This window comes from Dromiciops gliroides, chromosome 4 (genome assembly GCF_019393635.1).
Source record: "Dromiciops gliroides isolate mDroGli1 chromosome 4, mDroGli1.pri, whole genome shotgun sequence".
Lineage (NCBI taxonomy): Eukaryota > Metazoa > Chordata > Mammalia > Microbiotheria > Microbiotheriidae > Dromiciops > Dromiciops gliroides.
Window position 1 is genome coordinate 51,482,797 of NC_057864.1, and position 27,995 is coordinate 51,510,791.

Sequence of the window (27,995 nt, forward strand, 5' to 3'; positions counted from 1 at the left end):
TAACTACAGAAGTATGACATATTGAATTGCTTGATTTCATAGGGAGGATTGAGGAGAGAGGGAGGAAGAAAATTTGGAACACAGAATTAGGTCAAAGACCCTAAACTCATCAGAGTTGGCTCATGGAGGGAATAACATTCACACCCAGTTGGGAGGAGTAATCTATTTAGCCCTACAAGAAAGTATGAGGGGAAGAGGATAAGGAAGGAAGGGTGGAAAAAAGGGAGTACAGAGTAGGGGAGGGGACAGTCAGAAGTAAAACACTTTTGAGGAGGAATAGTTTAAAAGAAGATAGAAAATAGAGTAAAGATCATGGAAAGGGAATAGAATGGAGGGAAATAGTTATGATGATTGAATATAATGGCAAAACATGTGGTACCTACTTTACTGGGCTAATATGAAGAAAATTCTTTGTCAAGTTTAAGGTACTTTATTTAGGTTATGATGAACAGGATACTATCAGAAAAACCTGGAAAGACCTACATGAACTGAAGCAGAATGAAATGTAGTATATACAAAATAACAGCAATAGTGTAAGATGATCTGCTGGGAAGCATGTGGTTATTTTCAGCAAGGCAATGATCCAATATATAACCCTGAAGGACTCATGAAAATGGCAACCCATCTACAGAGAAAGAAGTGATAATATCTGAAAATAGATGGAAACACATTTTTTTTATTTTTTTTATTTTTTGGTGAGGCAGTTGGGGTTGAGTGGCTTGCCCAGGGTCACACAGCTGGTGGGTGTTGAGTGTCTGGGGCTGGATTTGAGCTCAGGTGCTCCTGGTTCCAGGGCCGGTGCTCTGTCCACTGTACCACCTAGCTGCCCCTGGAAACACATTTTAAAAAAAACAAAACTTTTTTTTTCCTCTTTGATAATTCCTCAATCTGAAGTTTTGGAGTTTTTTTTGACTGTTTTCTCTCACAAACTAGCTAATATGGGAATGTTTTCCATGACCACTCATGTATAACTTATTTTTAAATGCTTGAGTTCTAGTGGGTGCAGGGTGGGAATGGAGGAGGAAGAGAAGTTGGAACACAATTTTTTTAAAAAATTGATGTTAAAATTTGTTTTTACATATATTTTGGAAAATAAAATTCTATTCAATTAAAAAAAAAAAAGCAAAAACCCTGAAGACTCACATGAGATGAAGCAAAGTGAAGTGAGCAGAACCAGGAGAACATTGTACACAGTAACATCAATATTATATGATGAAAAACTGTGAGTGATTTAGCTATTCTCAGCAATACAATGACCCAAGACAATCCTAAAGGACCCATCAGGAAACATGCTGTCTCCAGAGAAGGAACTGATATTTTCTGAATACAGATGGAAGCATACTATTTTTTACTTTATTTCATTTTTGTTGTTGTAGTCATTTCCACAAAATGACTAATATGGAAATGTTTTACATTATTGAAAAAAAAAAAGAGATGACTGAGATGTGTGAGGAGGGAGGCCAATATTCCATCCTCCTTGAGTGAACATGGTAGTGGCTTTCCTCGTGAACCTCTAAAAGTTGTAGCTTTGGATCAACGATACTCAGAACAAGAAAGACATATATAATCTCATGTCAGTTCACCACTTAGAGACTAGAGAAAATAATTCAGAGCCATATTGTACTTCTGGGGTTTGCTTTCCTCTCTGTCCAAACTCCCCACTCCCATCTGCTATGCCTCTGTGTAGGCACTGCCCCAGTCTCTCTCTCCTCAGAGTCAGACAGACCTCAGATTACATCTAGCCATGCCTATCATAAAGTTTGTCTATACATTAAATTGTCCATGTGGACATTCCTCTCTTACATGAGCACATATAATATTAAGAGTTGCCTAAGATCCAAAGAAGTTACCTCTCTCTGATTTTCCAAGGGTTTATTTGTTTAATTAATTCACTCACTCATTCATTCATTCATTCGTTCATTCACTGTCAAGTGTCCAAAGCAAAATTCAAATCTATTTCTTTCTGGAAATGAGGCTACCTCTCCACAAGTTAGCAGACCACTTCTCTCTGTGTGAGTAAATGTGAGTCTAATGAAATATTACTGTGTATTAAATCAAAGACAAATATGAGAAGAGAGAGAGAGAGAGAGAGAGAGAGAGAGAGAGAGGGAGAGAGGGAGAAAATGGTTCAGAGTAAGAAAAGAAAAACCTAAAGAAGAATATATTCAATGATTAATACAACATAAATGGAAAAAAGTACTAAATGGAAGCCAAACTGGATAATGTAATAAAATTACATTTTGGAGAAAAGATAATGAAGCATTTCTTTCTCCTCATAGCAGGAAGGTAACAGACTGCTAGGACAGTATGTTTTATTCCTTTTCAGAGATGCTGTTAAGTATTTTTGCTTAATTAATTTCCTTGATTACAAGGCAGGATTCACTTTAGAAGGGAGGATGAGAAAGATTCCCCTTCCCCAGAAATAACTATGATACAAAGAAAAAAAAAAGACATCACAAAAAATAAAATAAAATTCCTAGAAAAAATATACAGTTGAACCAAAAAATTTATCAAGATCAGAAATATGAAGGGTAAGATCATTAGTACCCTGGGATATTTCAGTATTGTTCCTGGCTGTGTTATTAATTATCCCAGTAATTGAGGAAAGTTACATAACTACCCAGGTCTGTTTCTTTATCTGTAAAGTGACAGTGTCAAGCTTTGGCATATAGTGAGTTAAGAGGTCTTCAAGCAAAAGCCAGATGACAACTCGTTGGATATATTGTAGACAGGATCTTTGTTCAAGTAAGGGTTAAGTTCTGAGATCCCTTCTAACTGCTTAGAATCATTTTTGAGTCTGTGATCAGGTAAAATATTAAAAGCTAGATTTGTGGATCTAAGAGTAAATTCTTAAAGGTTGGTTTTTGTTTTTGTTTTTGGTAGTGGTCTTACTTCAACCACAGTAATTGTTGGGCCTCCTTACCTTATTCCAGAAATAGAACTCACTTAGGATTATACAGGGATTTGGTGATATCACAGGGATTTTTAGCACCTTTCAAAGCCTGTTACAATAAGCCTTTTCAATAATGAAAATTATCAAGAAAGAAAACTTCTTATAAAAACTGCACCTTCTAATTTCAGAAAGAATTCTGGGGAGAAGATCCACTTTCAACTAGACAAGGAAATACAAGAAGTCCTCAGCAATTCTCCTTACAACACTGCTTCTACCCTCTAATTACCTAATATTTAACTGGAGACAGAGGCTATCCATAAATAATACAACCAGGTTAAAAAGGAAATCATGTCCAAACCAATGCTACAGTATGATACAGTCTGTGATAATTCTAGGCACTGTTAGTTTCTTCATAGACACACAATAAGATCTAGATTACATTACTGGAGCAGGCATTTACCAACAAATGACTGCCTCTTGAAAACCAACCCAGTCACCTCATCTGGGTTTGAGTAGATGATCAACTCAAAATAATCCAGCCAAGAAAGATAACAAAATCATAGGCTCAGACCAAGCAAATATTTCAAGTTTTTTGCAAACCACAAAACACAATATAAATGTTAACTATTGCTATAGTTTTGATTTGTATTATTATACTGTATTTACAGAGGAATAAGGAAAGGGGAGAGCTGCTATACTCTGTCCTGGTCAGACCACACCTTAAGTATTATACTTAATTCTGGGAATTCCATTTTTAAAAAGCCAATGACATGTGAGAGGACACCCAGAGGAGCATAGCCAAAATGTGGGAAAGTCTCAATGTCGTGTCTTCAGTTGAAAGAATCAGGTTTGTTTATACTAAAGAAGATCAGAATCTGGAGCTTTGAGGAACATTGTGGATGACATCAAGTGTTTGAAGGCCTGGCAGGGGGATTGTATTTATACATTCATAGGATCACAGATTTAGATCTAAAAAATTGAAGGCAGAGCCAAGATGGCAGAGGAAAGGCAGTGACTTGCCTGAGTTATCCCCCAAACCTCACCAAATACTTTCACATAATGCCATAAAATAATTCCTGGAGCAGCAGAACCCACAAAAGGACAGGGTGAAATAATTTTGCAGTCAAAGTGAAATTAGAAGGCCAGCAAGAAAGGTTTCTTGTAATGGAATGAGAGTGGAGCACAGTCCATCACAGGCCCCACACCAATGCAGATCCAACCCAGCACAGATCCAGACCCAAAAAAACAGGCCTTGGGAGCCTCTGAATCAGTTGTGGCAGCAGCTGCTTCTGAAACTCAGCCCATGGATGGTGAGGGGGCCATGTGGTTGGCAAGGGGGAGATTACAGGGGTCTCTTTGCTGGCATTAAGGCAGGACTCTGTTGTTTTGCTCATACTTGAATCCAGATCACAGCCTTGGGTGGTGGTCCTAGGCAGGAGAGGAGCACAAGCATAACAGAGCTTGCTGCCACAGTTAGCAGGACTCTGTTCTGGGTTCCAAAGCAGAGAAGTGGGCCTATAGTTGCTTGCAGACCAGAGCACAGGCCAGGAGAGTGGTGAACATACTTCTTAAATCATACCACCTTGGAACAATTGAGAACTTAAAAATTCCTATAATTATCTCTAAAAACAGCTGCTCAAACCCCCTGAGGCTTGGGACAGGGTGCCCTCCACCCTAGAAGCAGTGCCTCACTTTAACAAAGAGTTAAAAGTCAAGAAATAGGCAGGGAAAATGAGCAAATAGAAAAAGGTGCTGACCCTAGAGAGCTTCTATGATGACAAGAAAGATCACAGCACACCTTCAGAAGAGCATAACAAGGTCAAGGCTCGTACATCCAAAGCTTCCAAGACAAATATGAATTGGTATCAGGCCATAGAAGGGCTCAAAATGACTTTAGAGCTAAAAAATGGCCTTAGAAATCACATAGTCCAACCCTCTCATTTTAATTGTGTTCACATAGTTCCTGAGTTTGTCTTGGTAGATAGACTCCTGAATATTTTATATTGTTTACAATTATTTTAAATGGAATTTCTCTTTTTATCTCTTGCTGCTGGGCTTTGTTGGTCATGTATAGAAACACTAATGATTTATGTGGATTTATTTTATATCCTGCCACTTTGCTAAAGTTGTTTATTGTTTCAAGTCATTTTTAGTTGATTTTCTAGTATTGTCTAAGTATACTATCATGTCATCTGCAAAGAGTGATAGTTTTGTTTCCTCCTTGTCTATTCTAATTCCTTCGATTCCTTTTTCTTCTCTTATTTCTAAAGCTAACATTTCTAGTATAATATTGAATAATGGAGGTGATAATGGACATCCCCTTTCCATTCCTATCTTATTGAGAATGACTTTAACTTATCCCCATTACATATAATACTTACTGATGATTTTAGGCAGATACTGCTTATCACTTTAAAGAAAGCTCCATTTATTTCTTTGCTCTCTAATGTTTTTTTGTTTTTGTTTTTTTGTTTTGGGGTTTTTTTTTTGAGGGGCAGGGGAGGTTATGTGACTTGCCCAGGGTCACCCAGCTAGTAAGTATCAAGTGTCTGAGGCCGGATTTGAACTCAGGTCCTCCTGAATCCAGGACTGGTGCTATATCCACTGTAGCACCTAGCTGCCCCCTCTCTAGTGTTTTTAAAAGGAATGACTGCTATATTTTGTCAAAAGCTTTTTTCTGCATCTATTGAGATAAATATATAATTTTCATTAGTTTTGTTATTGATGTGGTCAATTGTGTTGATAGTTTTCATAATGTTGAACCAGCCCTGCATTCCTGGTATAAATCCTGCCTGGTCATAGTGTATTATCCTGGTGATAAATTGCTGTTATTGCCTTTCTAATATTTTACTTAAAATGGTTTCATCAATATTCATTAGGGAAATTGTTCTATAATTTTCTTTCTCTGTTTTGGCTCTTCCTGTTTCAGGTATCAACATCATATTTCCTTTTATGGGAATTTGGTAGAACTCCTTCACTATTTTTTCCAAATCATCTATATAGTATTGGAATTAATTGTTCTTTAAACGTTTGGTAGAATTCACTTGTAAACCCATCTGGCTCTATAGATTCTTTTCTTAAAGAATTCATTGATGGCTTTTTCAATTTCTTTTTTCTAAAATGGGGCTATACAAGTGTTTTATTTCCTCTTCTGTTAATCCGGGCAATTTATATTTTTGTAAATATTCATTCATTTCCTTTAGATTGTCAGATTTATTAGCATACAGTTGTAGCCCTCTCATTTTAAAGAAAAGGAAACTGAAACTGGAGATGTTAAGTGACTTTTCCCTGATCAGGCAGAGCCATGATTGCAGCAAAGGTCCATAGATTCCAAATCCATCATGATTTACTCTACTCAATGTCACCTCTCAGCCTCTCTTTGGCCCCAGAGGAAAGAACTAGAATACTTAAAACTATCTCAAAGTGGAATGCATAACCTCAAAAGGTAGTGAGTTTCCTTCTTTGGGTATATCCTCAAGAAAAGTCTGGTTGGATATTTTCCAAAATGTTGGATTGTAAAGGAATTCTTGCTTAGATACAGTTTGAATTATATGATTATGGTGGTCTCTATCAATTCTGAAATTGAAATCTTCTGCAATGTATAAAATAAGGAGAACAATCTACTACTTATAGCTCTACTGAGGGGGAAGTATTTTCTAAAATGTTTAAAGCATGACAAAGTCAGTTGATATCATTATTAGCCAGATTAGTATTATCTGAAGGGATAATAGACATGTAGTCCATTAATGATCCTCTCAAGGGTAAAACAATATGGGCTCTATTTTTTTTTTAAAGAGAGAAACAGTTGTGGTTTGAGGTAGATCAGAATGGATTTCAATAAAATGATGGGTCTTTGGAGTAAGTATTAAAGGAAATAAAAGATTTAGTTTAGATCAGTCATTCACCAACCTGTTGGCCAAGGTGCTCTGGGATGCCTTGGAGGTATTACAACAGGTCCATACCCATCCTATATTTTCTCTATCAACAGATGCCAATAGCGCAACTATTGTTATTAAGGTATCCAAGAAAATATCTCATCTTAAAAAGGGGGTCTCATACTTGAAAAGATTGGGAACCTGTAAAACTATGGGGAAACGGGGAAAGGTAATTACTCTGTCTGACATGGATAACAAAGAACTAAATGCCCATAGGACACCTTGAATCTTTACAAAAGAGGGTACTTTGGAAGGGTAAATCTATCATGATGTGTTTGAATATCAATGAGTAGCAGACTAAAACAGCCTAAAGCAGGATGCCAGCTGCCTATCTTTTTGAGAGACCATTTATAATTCAATTAAACTAGCCAAAGGAAATACTTTTTAAAGGGTCTGTTAAAATTCCACATTACCCATCATTATAGCATAAAATAATCTGTCAATGGTAGGTAATATTTTTATTGCATAAAATAATAAACTCAATGAAAACCTTGATGTTGGAGTTTAGCTAACTTTGAAATTGAGTTTCATGATGTAGTTAAATCTCTCTGGTCCTACATCTATATTTTATGCCCACTTGAAATTATTTGTGGTTCACTCATTTTACAGCAGAAACCTACAATAAAATGGCATTTTAAATATAAAAGGTGGATCACATGTAGGAAACCAGTAATGTTCTACATAGTTCTTAAGTAACGATTTTCTACAGGCTAATGATTCATGTTAACTCCACCAGGCCTTTCTTTTCATTATTTCTTAGAAAAGAAAGTTTGAAATCAGCATTTCCCAAAGAAATGAGCCCATGGAAGAGTTTGGTGCTAGAAATATATCAATGAACCCCATAAGTACCAGTCTTAGGCCCAGGAAATAAAGACTTTTCAAAGAGAAAGAGAAAGAATATAGAATAAAGAAAATTACACCTATTTTAATACCAAAAATAGTGCTATTCATGTGAAGTAAAAATGATCAAAACTAACTTGCATTTATAACATGCTTTTAGGTATACAACGTGCTTCATGTATTTTATCTGGTTTAAGTTTCATACAAGTCCCTTGAAGGACTACCATTTTTGACTACCTACCATTTTTCATATTTTGCCAATGAGGAAAATGAGTCTCCGGGAGGGGAAATGACTTGTCGAAGGTCATACAACTAGTAAGAGTCAGATATAGGATTCAAATTCAGTTCTTTAGTGAATCCAAGTCCAAGATTTCATCCATTACAATGGTTCATGACTGAATACTTTAAATGGGAAAAATATTGCGAAATTAAATGCTTTCATCAGATTGCATTAAGGATTGTTCTAAGGAACACCATGACTCCATTCCTTTATTTAGCTCAGTTTTCTTATTATTAGCACTTCCACTAGAGGGCATATAAGAAAGGGAAAGTCCAATAAATTGCTTCTTCTTTCTGTTTTTTTTCCTTCCTGCATTCCTTTCTTCCAGTTTTTCTTTCTTTCTCTTAAAATATCTCCCTTGATTGTTGGTATGTTAAGATGTTTGTATTTGTTGATGATTCTTAAGTTCACAATAAAAACAAGTTGGGTTGTTTTGGTTAAAAAATTAAATGAGCCAATATGGCTACCTATTAAATATTGTAACATAGAATGTGAGGACTTAATGATACTTTTGAGATGATCTAGAGCAGTCCTCCTCAAAGTGTGTTCTGGAAACTTCTTTGGATCCCCAAAACCCTTTCAGGGGATCTGTAAACTGGAAGAATAAGGGAATAAGCATTAATATAGGACCTACTATGTGCCAGGCCCAGTGTTAAGTGCTTCTTACAACTATCTCGTTTAAGGATAGATATTTTCATAATAATACTGTAATTTTAATTTCTAATAAATTTATATATATACATATATATATACATATACATATATATACACACATACACACACACAACAGAAACAAGAGTTCTTTGGAGTGGGGTAGGGTTAAAAGTCATTTTAAAGAGTATAAATGGTTCTTTGGAACAAAGAATTTGAGGATTGCTGATCTATTCCAAGTCTTTCATTTTATAGAAGAGGGAAAAATAATTTGTTGTTCAAATGATATAACTGCAATAATATTTCAATAATTCATATGATTCATAATCATAATTTTTATGAAAATTGCCAATCAATTAACAAATATATATTAATCACTTACTGTCAGGTCCAGAACTAGGCTTGTGAGATTAAGAGAAAAAAATAAAAGAAAATAAGCAATCCCTGCCCTCAAGAGGCTTACTTACAGCCTATGGGTAGAAATAGAAAGTATACATATAATTAGAAAGATGTGTTATGTTATATGCAAATATACATATATGTATATGTATGTTTGCATATACATATACACACAATAAAAATATGGGCATTAAGGCCAGGAACTAGTAACCAAGTATATATTATGCACCTCATTTGTATTTGTCTAACCTATTTTTGCTTTTTGTTTCTGAGACTGGGTCTTAAAAATCTAACAGGCTCAGACTCTGGGGTAAAAGGGATTATAGGGCTCAGTCACCTAGCTAGGCTCTATTTGATGCTTATGATGTTATGATGCTTAATTGTTATGAAGTTTCTACCTATATTGAACCTAATCTGCCTCTCTGTAACTTGAACCTAGAACTCTCATTTTTCATTTCTGTTTCCTGACAAAATAAGGAAGGAAGGAAGGAAGGAAGGAAGGAAGGAAGGAAGGAAGGAAGGAAGGAAGGAAGGAAGGAAGGAAGGAAGGAAGGAAGGAAGGAAGGAAGGAAGGAAAGGAGGGAGCAAGGGAGGGAAGGGAAGGGAAGGAGGGAGAGAGGGAGAAAAGGAGGGAGGGAGGGAGAAAGGAGGCCAACAGCTAGGACACCTATTATGTGCTAGACACTATACTAAGTACTTTAGAAATATTATCTCATTTGATCCTCACAATCCTGAAAGATATATGCTCTTCTCAGCCTCCTTTTATAATTGAGAAAACTAAGACAGACAAAGGTTGAGTGACTTACCAAAGTTACACAGGTAGCAAATATCTGAGGCTGCATATGGACTGAGGTCTTTCTGAACCTAGGTCCAGTGCCACCTAGATATTGAGATAGGCCCTGCTTTGTGCCATCAGAGAAGAATGTGGCTGTGGCTACTCATCAATGCATGGTAACCAGAGGGGCTTTTTTGTTTTGTTTTGGTTGTTTTGGTTTGGTTTGATTTGCCCTATAAAAGCTAATCTGGACACCCATTGCACCCCTACACTGATGCTATTATACATGACATTCTTTGTTGGAAGTGACATTTTATAGAATGTTACCACTGCATTGTAAACTGGGTAATTAATAAATCACTCAAAAAACATTTATTTAAAGCATACTATGTGCCAGACACTACCAATACAATGTGTGTGTTTAAGACAATAATCCCGGAGTCGCTAGGTGGCGCAGTGGATAAAGCACCAGCCCTGGATTCAGGCAGATCTGAGTTCAAATGCGGCCTCAGACACTTGACACTTACTAGCTGTGTGACTCTGGGCAAGTCACTTAACCCTCATTGCCCCACAAAAAATAAATTAAAAAAAAAGACAATAATTCCCTCAAGGAACTCACATACTACCAGAGAAGATGACATGCTCTTATATTCAAAATAGATACAAAAAAAAAAAAAAAAAAGGACTGGGTAGAGAGGCAGCTTGACTTAGTGGATAAACACATTGGCTTTAAAGCGAGAAAGATCTGGGTTCAAATCTTGCCTTAAAGAAAAACATTTTGTGTGACCTAGTCTCAGGACCTCAGGCATGTCTCTAAGACTATAAATTGCAGAGCATGTGTTGATTGGAAAAAATAGCATTTATTTAGCACTTATTGTATGCCAATACTGTGACTATGCTAATCACTGGTGTAGTGACAGCTACCCCCATGAAGAGGCAGCCTGGCTAACCTACCTACCATACCTAACCCTTTCAAAGGAAGGGTTGGTAAAATCCTGTCTCTTCTCTCTCCCTAGTTCAGGGCCAGAATCCCTTCCTACTTTTCCTTTCATTGCTAGTCTCTCTGTCTTCCTGGACAGGCTGCCTGGTGTTTCCCATGCCAGCAAGGACTCCTGAAGATGCAGGACTGACTTTTGAAAGGGACAGGAGGGATGTTTGGCCATGGTATATAGGAAGAAAGGACTATCATGGGGAATATGCTTGTTAAAAGCTTCCCCTGAGATTTTGCTGCTCTCCAGGGTATAGTTTCCTGATCTAGATGACAGTTTGTTGTAGTGATACATCAGGAGATGAGGAGTAATGTTTTATTTCTAGCTTATAAACTTATTTTTCAAATCTATTATTAGTAAAGTTGGCATAAATAGCATTTTATGACTATTGAGTCTGAAATCACTTGATTAGCCAGGCTTAGGCCTATTATAGAATAGTTAGTCATATAAATAAATAAAGCAAAATACTTCTTGCCCTCAGAGAGCTTATCTGTCATGAAGAAGACAACAAAAATGGGGGAGTGATGGCCAAGGAAGGGACTTTTTGCCTGGAAAACCAAAGGGAAGGTGATATGAACAATAAGTCAATATATGAACACTTCCATTCCACAGGCATGGGTCATATCGATTTCAGAGTTCTAGGACATGAGCTCAGAGCATCAATAGACCAAGACTACGCATATTCCCTGGGAGTGCAGAGGCCAGGTCCTGGAAGTCAGTTTCTGAAGGTAGAATAGCAGTTGCTGCAGGGGAGAAAATGACCAAGAGATGGTAGATGAATTTCCTCATTGGAAGTTTCCCATCTAATGAAATTACAGATTTTTGTTGTTTGTTTTTTTCAAAAATAATTTATTGGGAAAGGAAAGAGATAGTCCAAGACTTCTATTTCCATTCAGGTAGACTTAAGTTCTCATCTTACCTCAAACACTTGCTAGCTTCTGAGTAGGGCATAGTATAGCTGTTCTACTGAAAAATCACTTAATTTTTTCTCAATTTCAGTTTCCTCATCTATAAAATGGGAACAGTAAAAGGACCTGACCTAGGGTTTAAATGAAACAGCCTATGTGAAATATTTGGCAAACGTTAAAACATTATATAAGTGAACACTATTATCATTCATGTAAAAGGTGACATCTGGGTCGAGCTTTGGAGAAAACTACGTTAAGGAGGGAATGTGTTCTAAGCATAGGGGACAGCTTGCTTAAAAGCACAAAGAGAAGAAATGGAGTCATGTGTGAAGAATTTCAGAAAAATTGGTTTGACAAAATTTTTACTCTTTGCAGATGATATGATGGTGTACTTAGAGAACCCGAAAGAATCGACTAAAAAAACTGCTTGAAACAATTAACAACTTTAGCAAAGTTGCAAGATATAAAATAAACACACATAAATCATCATCATTTCTATACATGACCAACAAAGCTCAGCAGCAAGAGATAGAAAGAGAAATTCCATTTAAAGTAACAGAAATCAATATAAAATACTTGGGAGTCTACATGCCAAGACAAACCCAGGAACTCTATGAACACGATTACAAAACACTTTGCACACAAATCAAATCAGATCTACCTAATTGGAAAACTATCAATTGCTCATGGGTAGGCCAAGCTAATATAATAAAAATGGCAATCCTACCTAAATTAATTTACCTATCGTAAATATTGGAATGATGCCACCTGCTGGAGACTTACTGTAGGAAAGCTCCACCAAACCCAAAGACACCAGCTTCTGGAATAGGAACTCAGTATTTGACAAAAACTGCTGGGAAAAATGGAAGACAGTATGGCATAAACTAAGCATAGACAAACATCTTACACCTTATTCAAAAATAAGGTTAAAACAGGTTCAATATTTATACATAAAGGGTGATACCATAGATAAAATTAGGAGAGGAAGGAATAATTTACCTCTCAGATCTATGGAGAGGAACACATTTTATGTCCAAACAAGAGATAGAGAATATTATGAAATGCAAGATGGAAGACTTTAATTACATTAAATTAAAAAGGTTTTGTACAAACAGAAGTGATGCATTCAAAATTAGAAGGGAGGCAGAAAACTGGGAAGCAATTTTTACAGCCAGCATTTCTGATAAAGGTCCCATTTCTAAAATATATAAGGAACTAAATCAAATTTATAAACATCCAAGTCATTCCCCAGTTGAGAAATGGTCAAAGGATATGAACAGGTAGTTTTCTGATGAAGAAGTCAAAGCTATCTATTGCCATATGAAAAAATGCTCTAAATCACTATTGATAAGAGAAAGGAAAATTAAAACACTTCAAACCTATCAGATTGGCTAATATGACAAAAAAGGAAAATAATAAATGTTGGAGAAGCTATGAGAAAATTGGAACACTAGTACATTGTTGGTGGAGCTGTGAACTGATCCAACCATTCTGGAGAGCAATTTGATACTATGCCCAAAGGGCTATGGGACTGTACAAACCCTTTGACCCAGTGGTATCACTGCTAGGTCTGTATCCCAAAGAGACCATAGAAAAGGGAAAAGGACCCACATGTACAAAAATATTTATAGCAGCTCTGTTTGTGGTAGCAAAGAATTGGAAATTTAGGGAATGCCCATCAAAAGGGGAATGGCTAAACAAGCTGTGGTATATGAATGTAATGGACTACTATATTATGCTGTAAGAAACAATGAGCAGGAGGAGTTCTGAAAAATCTGGAATAATTTACATGAACTGATGCTGACTGAGAGGAACAGAACCAAGAGAACATTGTACACAGTAACAGCAACATTGTATGATGAAAAATGGTGATAGACTTGGCTCTTCTCAGCAGTGCAACAATCCAGAACAGTTTCAAATAACTTATGATAGAAAATATTCTCAACATCCAGAAAAAGAACTATGAATTATGAATGCAGGTTGAACCATACTGTTTCTACTTTTGGACTGTTTTTTTTTCCTTCTTTTTTGAGGTTTTTCCCTTGTGCTCTGATTCTTCTTTCACAAGATAACTAATGTAGAAATGGTTTAACGTCAGTGTACATATACAACCTATATCAGACCGCTTTCTGTCTTGGGGAGGAGGGAGGGAAGGGAGGATGAGAGAAAAATTTAGACCTAAAAATCCTGTGAAAACAAATGTTGAAAACTACTCTTATATGTAACTGGAAAATAATAAAAGACTTTAAAAAGATAACTGGTTTGAATGGACCATGAAGAAGGCCAGAGAATCATTTATAATGTATAATTATAATAAAGCTGATAGGGTAGGTTGGGGCCAGGTTGTGAAGGGATAGCCCAACAGAGGAGTCTGATTTAATCTTAGGGGTAATAAAGAGTGACTGATGTTTATAGAGGAAGGGGGTGATGTCATCCAAACTGTACTTGCGGAAAATAAATTCTCCTGCTATATAGAGGATGGATTGGAGAGGGGAAGAACTTGGAGATCTATATCAATATCAATATATATAGATTTATAGGTGCATGTATATGTATGTAGATATATATGTACATATAAAATATTTAAATACATTTATTCATGAATGACAATGGGAAAGTGATTGTATTTATCTATCATACAGTTAGAGACAACCATAAGAGCCTTTTTTTTTTCTTTTAGATTCAACATAGTCCACAACTCTAAGCTGTCTCTCAGCTACCACTAATGTATGGAAACCTCTAGAGGGTTTATGAAATCATAGCATCTCAATATTTGAAGATACCTAAAAGGTCATTCATTTTTATTCCAATGTTTTACTATTTCATTTATCTGCAGTTTCATCCATGTAATTCATTCCTCAGCTAATCTTAATCAATGTTGTTCAGTCATTTCGGTACTGTCCAATTCTATGTGATTCCATTTAAAGTTTTCTTGGCAAAGATACTGGAGTGATTTGCCATTTTGTTTTCCAGCTTATTTTACAGTTGAGGAAATGGAGGCAAACAAGGTTAAGTGACTTGCCTAGGGTCACACAGCTAGTAAATATCTAAGGCCAGATTTGAACTCAGAAAGTTGAGTCTTCCTTACTCCAGGCCCAGCTATCTATTCACTATGCCACTTAGCTGCCCCAGCATTAATCACAAATTTCTGTAATCTAAATTAGTCTTAATCTTCATTAATCTTCATCTAAATGTCTGTAATTTAGCAGTAAATTCTTGAGAGATAATGTGATTGAAAAATGTATTTCTTACTGGCCTATTAGATAATGAGACTACCTGAAGCCCAGAAAGTCTGTCTTGAACAGAAATACCAGGTGACTACTAAAAGCCTAGGTTTTGTTCTAGTGGCAAAACCTTTGAGAAGCAATGGTCATCATCAGTGGCCCCAGAGGAAGACCATAGCTGATGTCTTTTCCCTGGGCATTAATAAATAATAAGCTCTACTACTAGAATCCCCTTAGAACAACCCAACACATCCTCAGACATTTTCTTAAACAATTTCAGCATTTCAGTTGCCTCTACTTCATGAGATACTTTATTCTGATTTAGAGCACCTCTGATTGTTAGAATATTCCTATGGGATAATGTATTTAGATCTGGTTCTTAGGTCAATGCTACTTTAGGATCATCAATTCCTATTCTTCATTTGAGGAAACTGAGGCACAGAAATGTTGTCAATTCCCCACTATCATACAATAGGTAAACATCTGAAGTCAGATTTGAATTCAGGTCATCCTAACGCCAAGTGTAACATTCTGTTCACAAAAGATAGAGTAATTTTATTTTGATTGAAATAAAAAAATCCCTTTCTCTAATTGTCAGTAATTGATCCTACCTGCTCTGGCTCAAAGCAGAATGAATCTACTCTTGTTATCACATGTCAATCTTCCAAATATTTTAAGGCTTTTAAATGATTCCAGAAGTCCATTGGTTAATAAAGTTTTATGAAAGCACATCCATTCAGTATCATAATAGTCCAAAACCTTCTAGCTGATTTTGTCGACTCTCAGACACACAGGGCTTGCCTTTATTCTCCTAGAACACTCAGGTCTAAAGCCAACCACATGTTCTTAAGTAAGAAGCTACTTCCTATCAGTAAGACATAAAACTCTCACCTTCCTTGACAAGCTAATGTAGTATGTAAGAGGGGAAAAAAACCAGCTGTGTATTCCACACAATTGGGAATAGAGTTGAAGAGATTGGAAAGTTCTGAGAATGTCAAGTACAGGGGCACCTTTTAAAGAGGCAATTGATGATCCCTATCCCTTCTCATATGTTGGTCAAAAACCAATGAACCCAACGGAACCCTTCTGGTTGTCTTCTCTCTTTTATTGACCTTGTTGACCATTTTTCCAGTTCCACATCTCTCATTTTTAATTCCAGACCCATCATTGATGAGTTATTACCTACTAAAAGGAAGATCTATTCTCCAGTGACCTGATGCTTTGGCAAAAACAAAAATTCTCTTTCAAGTTGCCAAACATCTGGATGGGGTAATGGTCATCATCAGCATCAGAAGTATTACTTTGATGTATAGACTGCTATATTTGGAGTCAGGAGAACCTAAGCTCAAACATAGCCTAAGACACTTACTAGTTATGTAACCCTAGGCAGGCAAGTAATTTAATCTCTCTGGGCCTTCTAGCTCTAGGTGGATGGTCTTATGCAAACATTTGTAAAGTATTTTAAATTTTGCAAAATGCTTTCTCTGCAACCATTGAATGAGGTATGTATATAATAATAGGGACACCCAAGGTCTGATAAATGCATTCATATGTTATCTCATTTAATAGCTGGTGTAGTGATTAGAGTGTAGGGCCTAGAGTTTGGAAAACTTGAGTTCAATTCTAGACTCAGACATTGGATGAGTCACATAACTTCTGTTTGCCTTAGTTTCTGCATCTAGAAAATTGGTATAATAATAGCACCCACCTCCCAGGGTTTTTGTGAGGACCAAATGAGATAATAATTTTAACACATTTAGCATGGTGCCTGCTGCATAGGAAGTCCTTAATAAATGCTTCTTTTTTTTCTTCCTTCATTCGACAACCATGCATGAAATTCTTATTATGTGTGAAGGTCAAATATGATCTTCCAACAACCACTTCCTGCTTTTTTGCTTCCAACAACTACTTCCTGCTTCTTATGAATGGCTGAATAAATCACATTGGATAGAAGAACATGCCACATTGCACTGCTTGATGACAATGGTGATAGGGAAATGGAGCACAGAGGAGGTAGAGTTGGTTAGTGATTTGGAGAGATATTTGTTGGAATCAAATCATCACTATACCAATTACTAACTGAATGACTTTACGGAGCAAATCATTAAACCTAGCTGAGCTTAATTCTCCTCATCTGTAAAATAAAAGGCCAAAAAGATTCCTTCCAGATCTAAATAAATTATCTTATAATAGGATAAAATTTTCAAGTTGGTTTCCAACACTGTGGTGAACATAATATAGTGCTTTTGCTGTGCCTCCCATTCCTATTCAATATCCCTCTAAATCAAATTGGAACATGGATGCAAAGTTTCCTTAGTTGTATAAAACAGATCTTACCTATCATGACACCAAATAGATGTGATCTGTCCCTGGAACAGGGCAGTTAAGTGGAACAGTTGATTGAGTGTCAGGCCTGGACTTCAGAAAGACTTATATTCCTTCATTCAAATTTGGCCCCAGACACTTATTTGCCCTGTGACCCTGGAGAAGTCACTTAACCTTTGTTTGCCTTGGTTTCTCTTCTGAAAAATGAGATGGAGAAGGAAATGACAAACCACTCCAGTATCTTTGCTAAGAAAACCTCAAAAGGGGTCAAGAAGAGTCAGACACAATTGAAACAACTGAACAAGAACAATACCTAGAAAATCCCTCTGTTCTTTTGCTCCACTTCATTCCTTTCCCAGTTGTGCTTCTGATGCTGTGAACCATGACTTGGATGACTTACTTCCCTCAGTTCCTGGGGCCTTTTCAGTTTGAACATATCTTTACCATTGTGGCTTCTCCTAATGGTGCCTTCTTTCCATAGGCGTCCATTTTGGGAATTGGCCCAGATAGGCCATGGGTCTTTCCCTTCAGGGCTGTGTGTTGTTTTTTTTTATACTTCTGACTTTACCAGAACTCTTCAAAAGGGGTTTCTTCTCTCCCCAGTCCTAACTTCAGCTCCCTTTTATGTTTTATCTTCCTCCATTAGAATGTAAACTCCTTGAGAGCAGGGATTGCCTTTATTTTTCCTTATGTTTGTATAAACCCAGAGCTTTGCACAGTGACTGCCACAATTCATATAATTCCTCCCAAAATTGCCATTTTGAAGAAGGTCTTATGTCAGTCAGACAACCTTCATTCCTCTCCTAGATCTGCTTTTGAGTCTCCAGACTTCACCTCACCCCACCCCACCCCACCCCCCTCTGGGTGCCTCTTCACTCTCTCTTTTCAGTTCTCTCTTGTATGTTGTCTTTCCCCATTAGAATGCAATCTCCTAGAAGGCAGGACCTGTCTCTTTTTGCTTATTTTTGTAGCTCTGGTGCTTAGCATTATATCTGTACCATAGTAAAGGCTTTGTAAATGATATTGACTTGACTGACAGCCTAATCATTATGTCACTATGATAAAGGGAAACATTTGAATTCAGTAGGAATTTGTAGCTAAATTGCATACTTTAAAACACAAAATCAACTCAATCCACCCATAGGCATCTGAAAGCCCTTAAGCAGGTTTGGACCATTTCTCAAAATAATAACCGTTTTTAATAAGCAAAATAGCTACCAGGTTTTTAGCTTTTCCAGAGTAATGACAGATGAAAAAGAGGCAAATGAAATCATTCTCTTATCATTTTTCTTTTTAATATTTTTGAATTATATTGATTCAAAGGAAAAGCTTGAGGAGAGAGAAAGGGAGAGGGAGAGGGAGAGGGAGAGGGAGAGGGAGAGAGGGAGAGAGAGAGACAGAAAAATGGTATGCTTTAGGGGAAAAAAATTAAATTTAAAATAACCCATGGATTCACAATCATCTAATGGTAATAGTTGGGGCCTCTGAAATTCACCAAGAAATGCATATGAGAAGAGGTAGTAAACTCAATATGGAATAAGCAAGAAGGAAGTATGGATTTTTTTATTCCTATTGTCCGTAAGTCACTATCAACCCTAAACACGATTTTTAAAAAGTGACAATTAATTTAGGGAAAATGACTCCTGAATCAAGGGAAGGAAGCTTATGTTAAAACATAGGCTAGAGGCTAAGAATTCCAAAGTCAAGATTTGTTTCTCTATGGAACCCACCTACAACTCAGAATCTCAGTACTACCCCCATGTAAACAAAATCATTTCTAAAATAGTATAACATTGCAAGCACTTCTGACTAATGGGAATCTTTTAAAAATTACATTGGAATGTGTTGCAATGTGATCTTTTGGCATGTTTGCTTTAAGAAGGTGCTCTCTGTGACTCAGAATTAGCATGTGCATCATGAGAGTTGGGGTTGCCATGGAAAGTACACATTTTTAATTGAATAGCAGACTAATAGGCACATAAAACCCACATAACTTGTTGGCACATAAATTGCCTCTCCTGGGGCTGCAATTAAACATACTCCTTTTCTGAAATATTTTCCTAGGACATTTTTTCCACCCTAGGTTGTCTTTGATAATAGCCACATATTGCCTGCCTGGGATGGAAAGTTCCTTTCTCCATCCCTTGCTATCAGTAATTCCCATTTAGCCAATCCCCCCCTCAATTGGGAGATGACCCTTAAAATTCAAATTTTAAAATCTCCAAAGGGTGCCAATCCCAAATCTACTTTTCAATAGGATCTTAGGATGGTTGTAAGAGAAAAAATGTGGCCCCTAGTTTCAGGAAAGAAATAGATATTTTCATTTGGGGAGTCCCCTTAAGAAACGGCATAATTGTTGAAGGTGAATGAGAATGTCTTTTGTCTTAACTGTTACTGAGGACATAGAAGGAAGGTACAAGGGCACCCTCAAGGTCTATCTAAGAACTTTAGTGTAGTGTCAATTGTGAAACATGGGAAACATCAGCAAAGGATAGTCCAGCATGGCATGTCTACACCAAAGAAGGTGCTGTGATCTATGAGCAAAGCATAATTTCAGTAGCAGGTAAGAAATGTGAAATGCAGAAATCTAGGGACATCTCTATTCCAGATGTTCTACTGCACTATTTGTGCCTAACCTATGGTAGAGCTTTCTAAGCTCATATTGGACTGATCAGCCACAGTAGAACATGCTGTACCTTGACCCCAACATCATGATTTCATTGGCTCTCTGTGAGTACTAAGAATGAACAACAACTGAGCACCCAGCTACCAAGTAACTGGAGATGAGGAACCTTAAAGGTCATTTAGTCCAATCTCTTCATTACAAATATTGGTAAAACATTGTGTCATGATCAACTGTGAGAGACTTAACTTTTCTCAGCAATACAATGATCCAATATAATTCCATAGTAACCATGAAAGAAAATGCTTTCCACATCCAGAAAAAAAGAACGGTAGAATCTGAATGAAGATTGAATCATACTGTTTTTACTTTTTTTGTTTTTATTTTTTATTTTGGGTTTTTTTCCCTTTTGCTTTGATTCTTCTTTTACAATATGACCAATGCAAAAATATGTTTAATGTTATTATAGATATATAACCTATATCACATTGCTTGCTGTCTTGGGGATGGGGGAGGAAAGGAGCGAGGGAGAAAAATTTGCAGCTAGAAATCTTATAAAAGGGGCAGCTAGGTGGCGCAGTGGATAAAGCACCAGCCCTGGAGTCAGGAGTACCTGAGTTCAAATCCGGCCTCAGACACTTAACACTTACTAGCTGTGTGACCCTGGGCAAGTCACTTAACCCCAATTGCCTCACTAAAAAAAAAAAAAAATCTTATAAAAAAATTCTTGGAAACTATCTCAGCATATAACTAGAAAATAATAAAATACTTATATGATAAAAAACAAAGATTGGTAAAGTGAAGAGGTAGAGAAAATATATGAACTTGGGATCACAATGAAATGAATGATAGTTTTCATTTTATAGATAAGCTGAGGTTCAAAATAATTAGGTAAAAAAAGTAATTAACTCACTTGCCCAAGAACACATAAGCAGGGGAAGCTAGGTGGCACAATGCATAAAGCACCAGACCTCAATTCAGGAGGACCTGAGTTCAAATCCAGCTTCAGACACTTGACACTTACTAGCTTTGTGACCCTGAGCAAGTCATTTAACCCTCATGGCCCTGGCCCCCCCAAAAAGCAATCAGTATTAGTACCAGGATTCAAACTTAGCTCCCTCTACTTCAAGTCCAGTGTTCTTTCCATTCAGCTGAAATCCTACTTCGAATGCTTACTAGCTATATGACCGTGATTAAAATCACTTCTCAGGTTTGGCGCTAGATAACCTCAAGCAATGTCTTCTACCTCTACTTCAACCAATCAAATCAATCAAAAAGCATGCGTTAAGTAGCTACTATGTGCCAGTAACTGAGCTAAGAACTGGGGCTTCAAAGACAAACCAAAATCATCTCTTCCATCAAACAGCCTTCATCTTAATGGGAGAGGCAATAAGTATAGAGAATATTTAGGGATGGAGATTTAGGCCTCTAATTTCAATGATATAGGAAACGTACTGATGAGGAAACTTCTTCTACCAATGAACATATGCATCTTCAACTTATAGCTGTGGAGAGCTTCTTAGTGCCCTAATAGATTAAAGGATTGCCCAGGTTCACAGCCCATAGGAAAACAAGGTCTCCCTGGTTGAATAGCCAGATCTCTATCCATCATGCCATATTGCCTCTCTCTAAACAAATCTCTGGAGACTCCAGAGGTCCTAGAATCACATGCTGAGAGTCAGAAGGGGCTTTACAGGTCCAATCTCCTCATTTTAAAGAGGAGGAAAATGATGCCCAGAGATATCACATAGGTGATAAGTGGTAGAAGTAAGATTCGAAGTCAGACTCCATAACTCTAAGTTCAGTGTTCTTCCAACTGCACCACAATGACAAATCAAACACAAGTTAATCTTGCAGGAAAGGCATTCTGAGCTCCATGATCCTATCCTCCTCTGACTAATCATTTAATACCCCCTCCACTTTCACCTGATCTCAACTATTCTGCCCCACAACCCACTCTCTGTTAAATAATCTATCCATTTCTTGACATAGCCTGGTATCATCTCCTTTCCCTTAGTTTACAAGTTATAAACATAAATGTTCACTGAGTTCATTTTTGTTTCCAAAGTGAATGCCCTACCTCCCATGATCCATTGGATGATATGGGGAAATATACTGGGAGGCTTAACATTTCACTCTGCATTTTAAACACTATTATACAATCCCTGCCCCCTTCCCCAGCTTTCCTTTTGTCACAATGAAACGTGGAAAAGAGGGTCATTTGAATGCCCATCTTCGCTATTTTTGGAGCCCACACTGACAATCTTTCAAGTAGACATTGTATTTCATAAAGAATACTATTCTAAGATCACTGTGGCTTGAACAATAAGAAAATTCAAGACTACAGGAGGTAAGCACAACAGGATACCCATAAGTAACAACACCTACTTATCAAGTAGGGGGGAGCTTAACAGAGCTTAACTGGCTGTGACAGTGAGCAGAATTCCAAGTGAATGGTAAGAAAAAAGCACACACACAAACATACATACACGATAACTCTGGGGGAAAAAATTAGGTGTACTGTACTAACTCTCTTCCTCAGTACAAATCAAGAGCAATTTAGCATAATAATGATGGATGGTGTTCAGCAGCTGTCTCGCCTTTTATCCCATTGCTGTGCAGAGTTCACCCACCTTTGTTTTCTTGCTTTGATTCCATAGTTCATTTTTTATGATGTTCATTGTGTGTGTGTGTGTGTGTGTGATGAAAGTGTTTTCATCTTGAAGGAATAGATGAATAGTTCCTTGTGCATTCAAAGATACCTTTAACGGCTTGCAACCAAAGAAAATTGTGGTACAGATCAAGGGACTACAAGGAAATGTTTTTACAGATTTTAAATAAAACATAAACAGCTGTTGAGAGAAGCATGACACAGTAACAGTTGTTACCAATCCATTAATAATTTGAACACAAATCCAATTTTGTTGATTATGTTTAACCCTCATTGTTTTTGTATAGAAAATCAATAATCCAACTTGAAATGTGGAAGAGGTGGAGTGAATAGCCAAACAAAACCAGTACAGAGAAAGAGAACAGTAGATGTAACTAGGAATTTTGACGTGATTTTGTTGTTGTTGTTACAACTGAGTAATCGATATCTTGTAGCTGTGGAATGAGTGGTGCTGATACTAATAGCCTGCTTTTATTGGCTACCATTCAATGAATGTTGGGGAGATGATGAAACACTCTAACAGGTTTTATTTTATTTTTTCTCCCTCTATATCCCTTGCCTATAAAATGCTCAGTTTCACCCTCTAGTCATCAACATTCTGCTATCTGAAACACTGGGTATGGCAGCTGAAAGGGTGTTTCTCATCCCTTTATTATTCATTACTCTGCATTTGGCTATGCACCACCAAAATCTGAGACCTAGGGAATGTAGAGAATGTCCACAAACCTCAGATAGTGCCAAAAGTCTGAATGATTTAGTCATTATGTAGACAGATTGTGCAAAGATGCATCTGCTAATCTCATTTCCCTAAAAGCAAAGAATCATAGGATCAAAAAGGACCTCTCTGGACAAACAGTCCAGCCCATGACTAAAAAACAACCCTCCCCACCACCCCCCCACTACACTGTGTGCAACAAGTGATCCTCCAGCTTTTGTTTGAAGACCTCTAGTGAAGAACACATATGCATACGTTTTAACCTATCAGAGTATCAGAGTACCATAAACTAGAGCCAGAAAAGATATCAGAGATCTTCTAGTACAACCACATATTTTATAGATGAAGAAACTTGCCCAAGAGGACATAGGTAATAAGTCAAAGAGCTGGAATTTGATCCCAGATCTCCTGAATCCAAATCTAAGATACTTTCCACAGTAACTCATGTTAATAGTAACAGACCAGAAAAACACATGCAAAATATGCAGAGTTGTAACTTGCATTTTATTCACCTAAGAAAAGTGAAATGAAAAAGAAAATGATTTTCCCTGTTGATGGGAAGGAGTTGAGGATATAGAGAGAATGGAACTCACCTTGGGGTCAATATAATCCATCAGACACTTTCCTAGTTTAATTATTTTAATTGTGTCATCTTGGGCAAGTTACTAAACCTCTGGTTGCCTCAGTTTTCTCATCTGTAAAATGAGGGAAATAATAACACCTGCCTTTCAGGGTTGCTATGAGGATCAAATGTGATCATGCTTGTAAAGCACTCAGCAAAATACTTGGTAGTTAATAGACTTTATACAAATGCTAACTATTTATAATTATTATTGTTGTTCCAGCCATTACATAAGTGCTAAATTCAGTTGTTTCTAGACTGCAGAAGGACTGCTATTGCTATTAATGTCCTCTAAATTTCTGAGTAAACCTCCAGTTTCCTCACTTTAACTATAATTCAGAAAATGTCATAGAACACGAATAAAGGAGTAATCGTGGGCTACTTTGTAAATTTGACATTAAACTGCAAAACAGAGCCCACCCTAAGGAGAACAGTCATAGACTCCCATTAATCAAGAATTTTTAGATATACAAAAAAGATTGCCCAAAAAACAGCCTTTAGGGTTAAGGGCACAAGTATGGTTATCATCATTTTGCAGAGAAGCATACTTGGGCCTGAGAAAGTGAATCTACTTGCATCAAATCACACAGCTGCCAAGAGATGTGATAGGATTCAAATCCATACCTATCTTGGATCCAATTCTGGCACCATTTGCAGACCATTATGTCTTCTTTCTATTGTCTATTCTGTACCAGGAAACTGGCAAAAATTGCCCAAAGTCCTTGTTATTTTTTTTAAATTGTGGATCAATCATCAACAATTACTTCAACATAGAAAGAACAGCCAAAAAGAAAAAAAAACACTTTAAATGTCTATTCCATAATTTTAAAAAGCATTTGCATTTACACATAAATATACATGCATGTCTATATGCATGTGTGATACCGAAAGCCACTCCCACTCTTTGAAGGGAACAAATATGGATATAACCATTTTATAGATAACTTTTCCATCATCTGCCAGTGTAATCTTTTTAAAGTATAAGTCTGCATCTTGGTCATCTCATGTACCTCTACTGGTTCCATATTACCCCCAAGATCAACTATAAACTGCTTTTCCATTCAAATCCATCATAATCTGCTCTCTTCCTACCTTTCCAGTCTTCTTACATTTTACTCCCCTCCATATACAATATCCCATCCCTATTCTTCATTCCTTTTGTACTATGCTGAGAATGCCTCATCTCTTAATATCCTTTACCTTTTTTCAAGACTCAGCAGAAATCCCATTTATTCCAAGAACCCCATTTATTCAGCCATTTATTTCATGGTCCTCTTACTAAGTAATATCTTATCATATGAGAATACTTTCCACCAATTTTGTACACATCTTATGTCTACCTGGTTGTTTACATGTTGTTTCCCCCATTAGAACATAAATTAATTGAAATAAAGGACAGTGTATTTAATAAAATAGTAATACTTTTTTTATTGGTCTATATCCTCTCATACTACTTTTGGCTTAATCTATGCTTTTAAGAAATGTTTTATTAATTGCCATGTGATAAAATAATGGAATTTGGCAGATGCCCAGGGGGCCCACCTGATTGATCTAGTATTGTTTGAGAAACCAACTAAGTACCCACTTGAGATGATTAGATATAGGCCACACCTGGCCTGCCCTGAGTGGCATATACTACTGACATCACTAGGGGGACCACTCTTGGACAAGCAACTTGAAGGACCTCCCTTTTGGATGAGGGAGAGAAAAGGTAGAAAAGAAAATGCTCTCTCTGAGCTCTCTTTTTTCTGGTTGGTGAATTTCATGAGTGTACCGGAGAGGGACTGCACAACTGACTCCCATTGAAACTATGGACCCCCAGGTGGTGAGTTAATAGAAACGAAGCCAGCTCTTTGAATTAGCTGAGCTGGAAGCAAGTTTGAGGATTGTATCAGTCTTTGCTAGAGCCAGGGAGCTTGTCCATTTTTCTCTTTGCCTATTCCCTTGTCCTTGGGTTTATTAATTTCACCTTAGTTACATATTTTATTCCCATTAATAAAACCTGATTTCTTTGTAGAAAATAGGCTGTTAATCTTCTTTCTTATTGGCCTGGGAGAAATAACTAAAAAGGCAGTTTGGAAGGGAGGAAACTTTGGACCTAGAGGTCCCTCATTATTTTCTGAACCCCAATATTACTATGAGCCACCCAATTAACTCTCCCCATATTAAATTTGGCACCTACAGTTATGTGTTTTCCACTCTGACCCTCTCATCTTCTCATCAGAACATAGATCCCAACCCTGTGTCCATGAACTTTTTTAAGTAAATTTTCTCCTCATGTTGATCAGAATCAGGTCACCACACCAGTTCTGGACCATCTCCAAACCATAGATCCCCTCTCAAAAGTTTCCAAATGTAGCTCCTCAAAATGTACTGCTTTCCACTATTAATATATAAGGGACCATCTCACTTTGGTATTTGTATTCCCACTACTTAGCACAAGACTTGACAAAGAGGAAGCATTTCATACATGTTTTTTAATTCATTGTCATACATATCTATCATCACTGTGCTTCCTTTAATTTCCATTTAAAATATCTTCTTTTAACTAGAAGCCTTCCCTAATCTCTTAATTATAGTCTTGTCCCTCTGTTAATTATTTCATATTTATCCTGAGTATAGCTTGCTTTGTATATATTTGTTTGAATGGTGTTTTCCCGTAGTTAGATTGTAAGCTCTCCTTGAGAACAAGGACTACCCACCAACCCTCAAACCCTGTTTATATCAAGGGCTTAGTGCTAGGGACTAATAGGTACTTAATAAATGTTTATTGATTGATTTGTCCACTAACATCTGACTTCTTTTTTTGTGTGGGCAATGGGGGCTAAGTGACTTGCCCAGGGTCACACAACTAGTAAGTGTCAAGTGTCTGAGGCAGGATTTGAAATTAGGTCTTCCTGAATCCAGGACTGGTGCTTTATCTACTGTGCCACCCTAACATCAGACTTCTAAAGAGAAACTGATGCTCAGAAATATGTGTAAACAAGTAAAACAAATCACTTTGGCTGAGTCTCATCTCAGAGTTTGTTTGTTTGTTTTTTAACAATACCACACCTTTTCCTAATCTGATTCTCATTTCTCTAATCTCTATGAATGTGTATCATTTATTTCAATTCCTCCCCACTGCCTAGTCTTTAACAGATTCATTCAACCTTTTTTTTCCCTTTTATAAGGGACAGCTAAGTGACACAGTGGACCTGGAGTCAGGAAGACTCATCTTCTGAGTTCAAATATGGCCTCAGACACTTTCTAGCTGTGTGACCCTGGTCAAGTCACTTAATCGCGTTTGCCTTGGTTCCTCATCTTCAAAATGAACTAGAGAAGGAAATGGTGAGCGTCCCCAATATCTTTGCCAAAAAAACAAATAAACAAAATGTGGGGTCACAAAGAGTCAGGCATGGCTGAAATGACTAAAGAACAACATCCTACTCAAAGACCAGAAACTCTTTGAAAGGAAAGAGTTTAGGATTTTTTTCAACCTTTTTTTTTTTCCTTCAGTTCTTGGCAAAGTGCCCTGTTCACAATAGGCACTTAATATGTTTGCTGAAATTAAATTAATTGAATGACAGCACAGCTTAAAACTGTCAAAAAATTGGCTCAGATATCAAAGGTCCTTTGATATGCTGATAGACTGTAGTAAATTGAGTCAGGATTACCAATATTGCATGTTCCTTGTGGGCAGGACTTAGTGTCATCAAATATCAATACACTGATAGATCTATAAGCTCATTAGTGTGGCATCCTGTCCACCAATAAAAATTTAAATCCATCTTCCCCTCATTTAATGTGCTCATTTTCTTTTTTAAAGGCTGAGTTTCCATATCTCAATCAGACTGGAAATGAAGAGGCTACTCACAGGCCTAATTCCACTACTGATTGGAATGGAAACTTTGACCTTCTTGATTTCCACCTTGGGCTTATTTTTTCCTCCTTGACAACTTGGTGACTATGAATTCCAAGGGGTTGACCATATATCAGTATAGGCCCCTACATTTCAGAACTAATAAGCCCAAAAGATCCTTTCTCAGCCTCTCTGGTGGTTGGGACTACAGGAATGAATCATTGCATCAGGCTGATGTGACTCTTTTCAATAGCCTTCTGTACATCCTTCAGAAAGAAGTCATTGAATTAAGTGACTTATATTA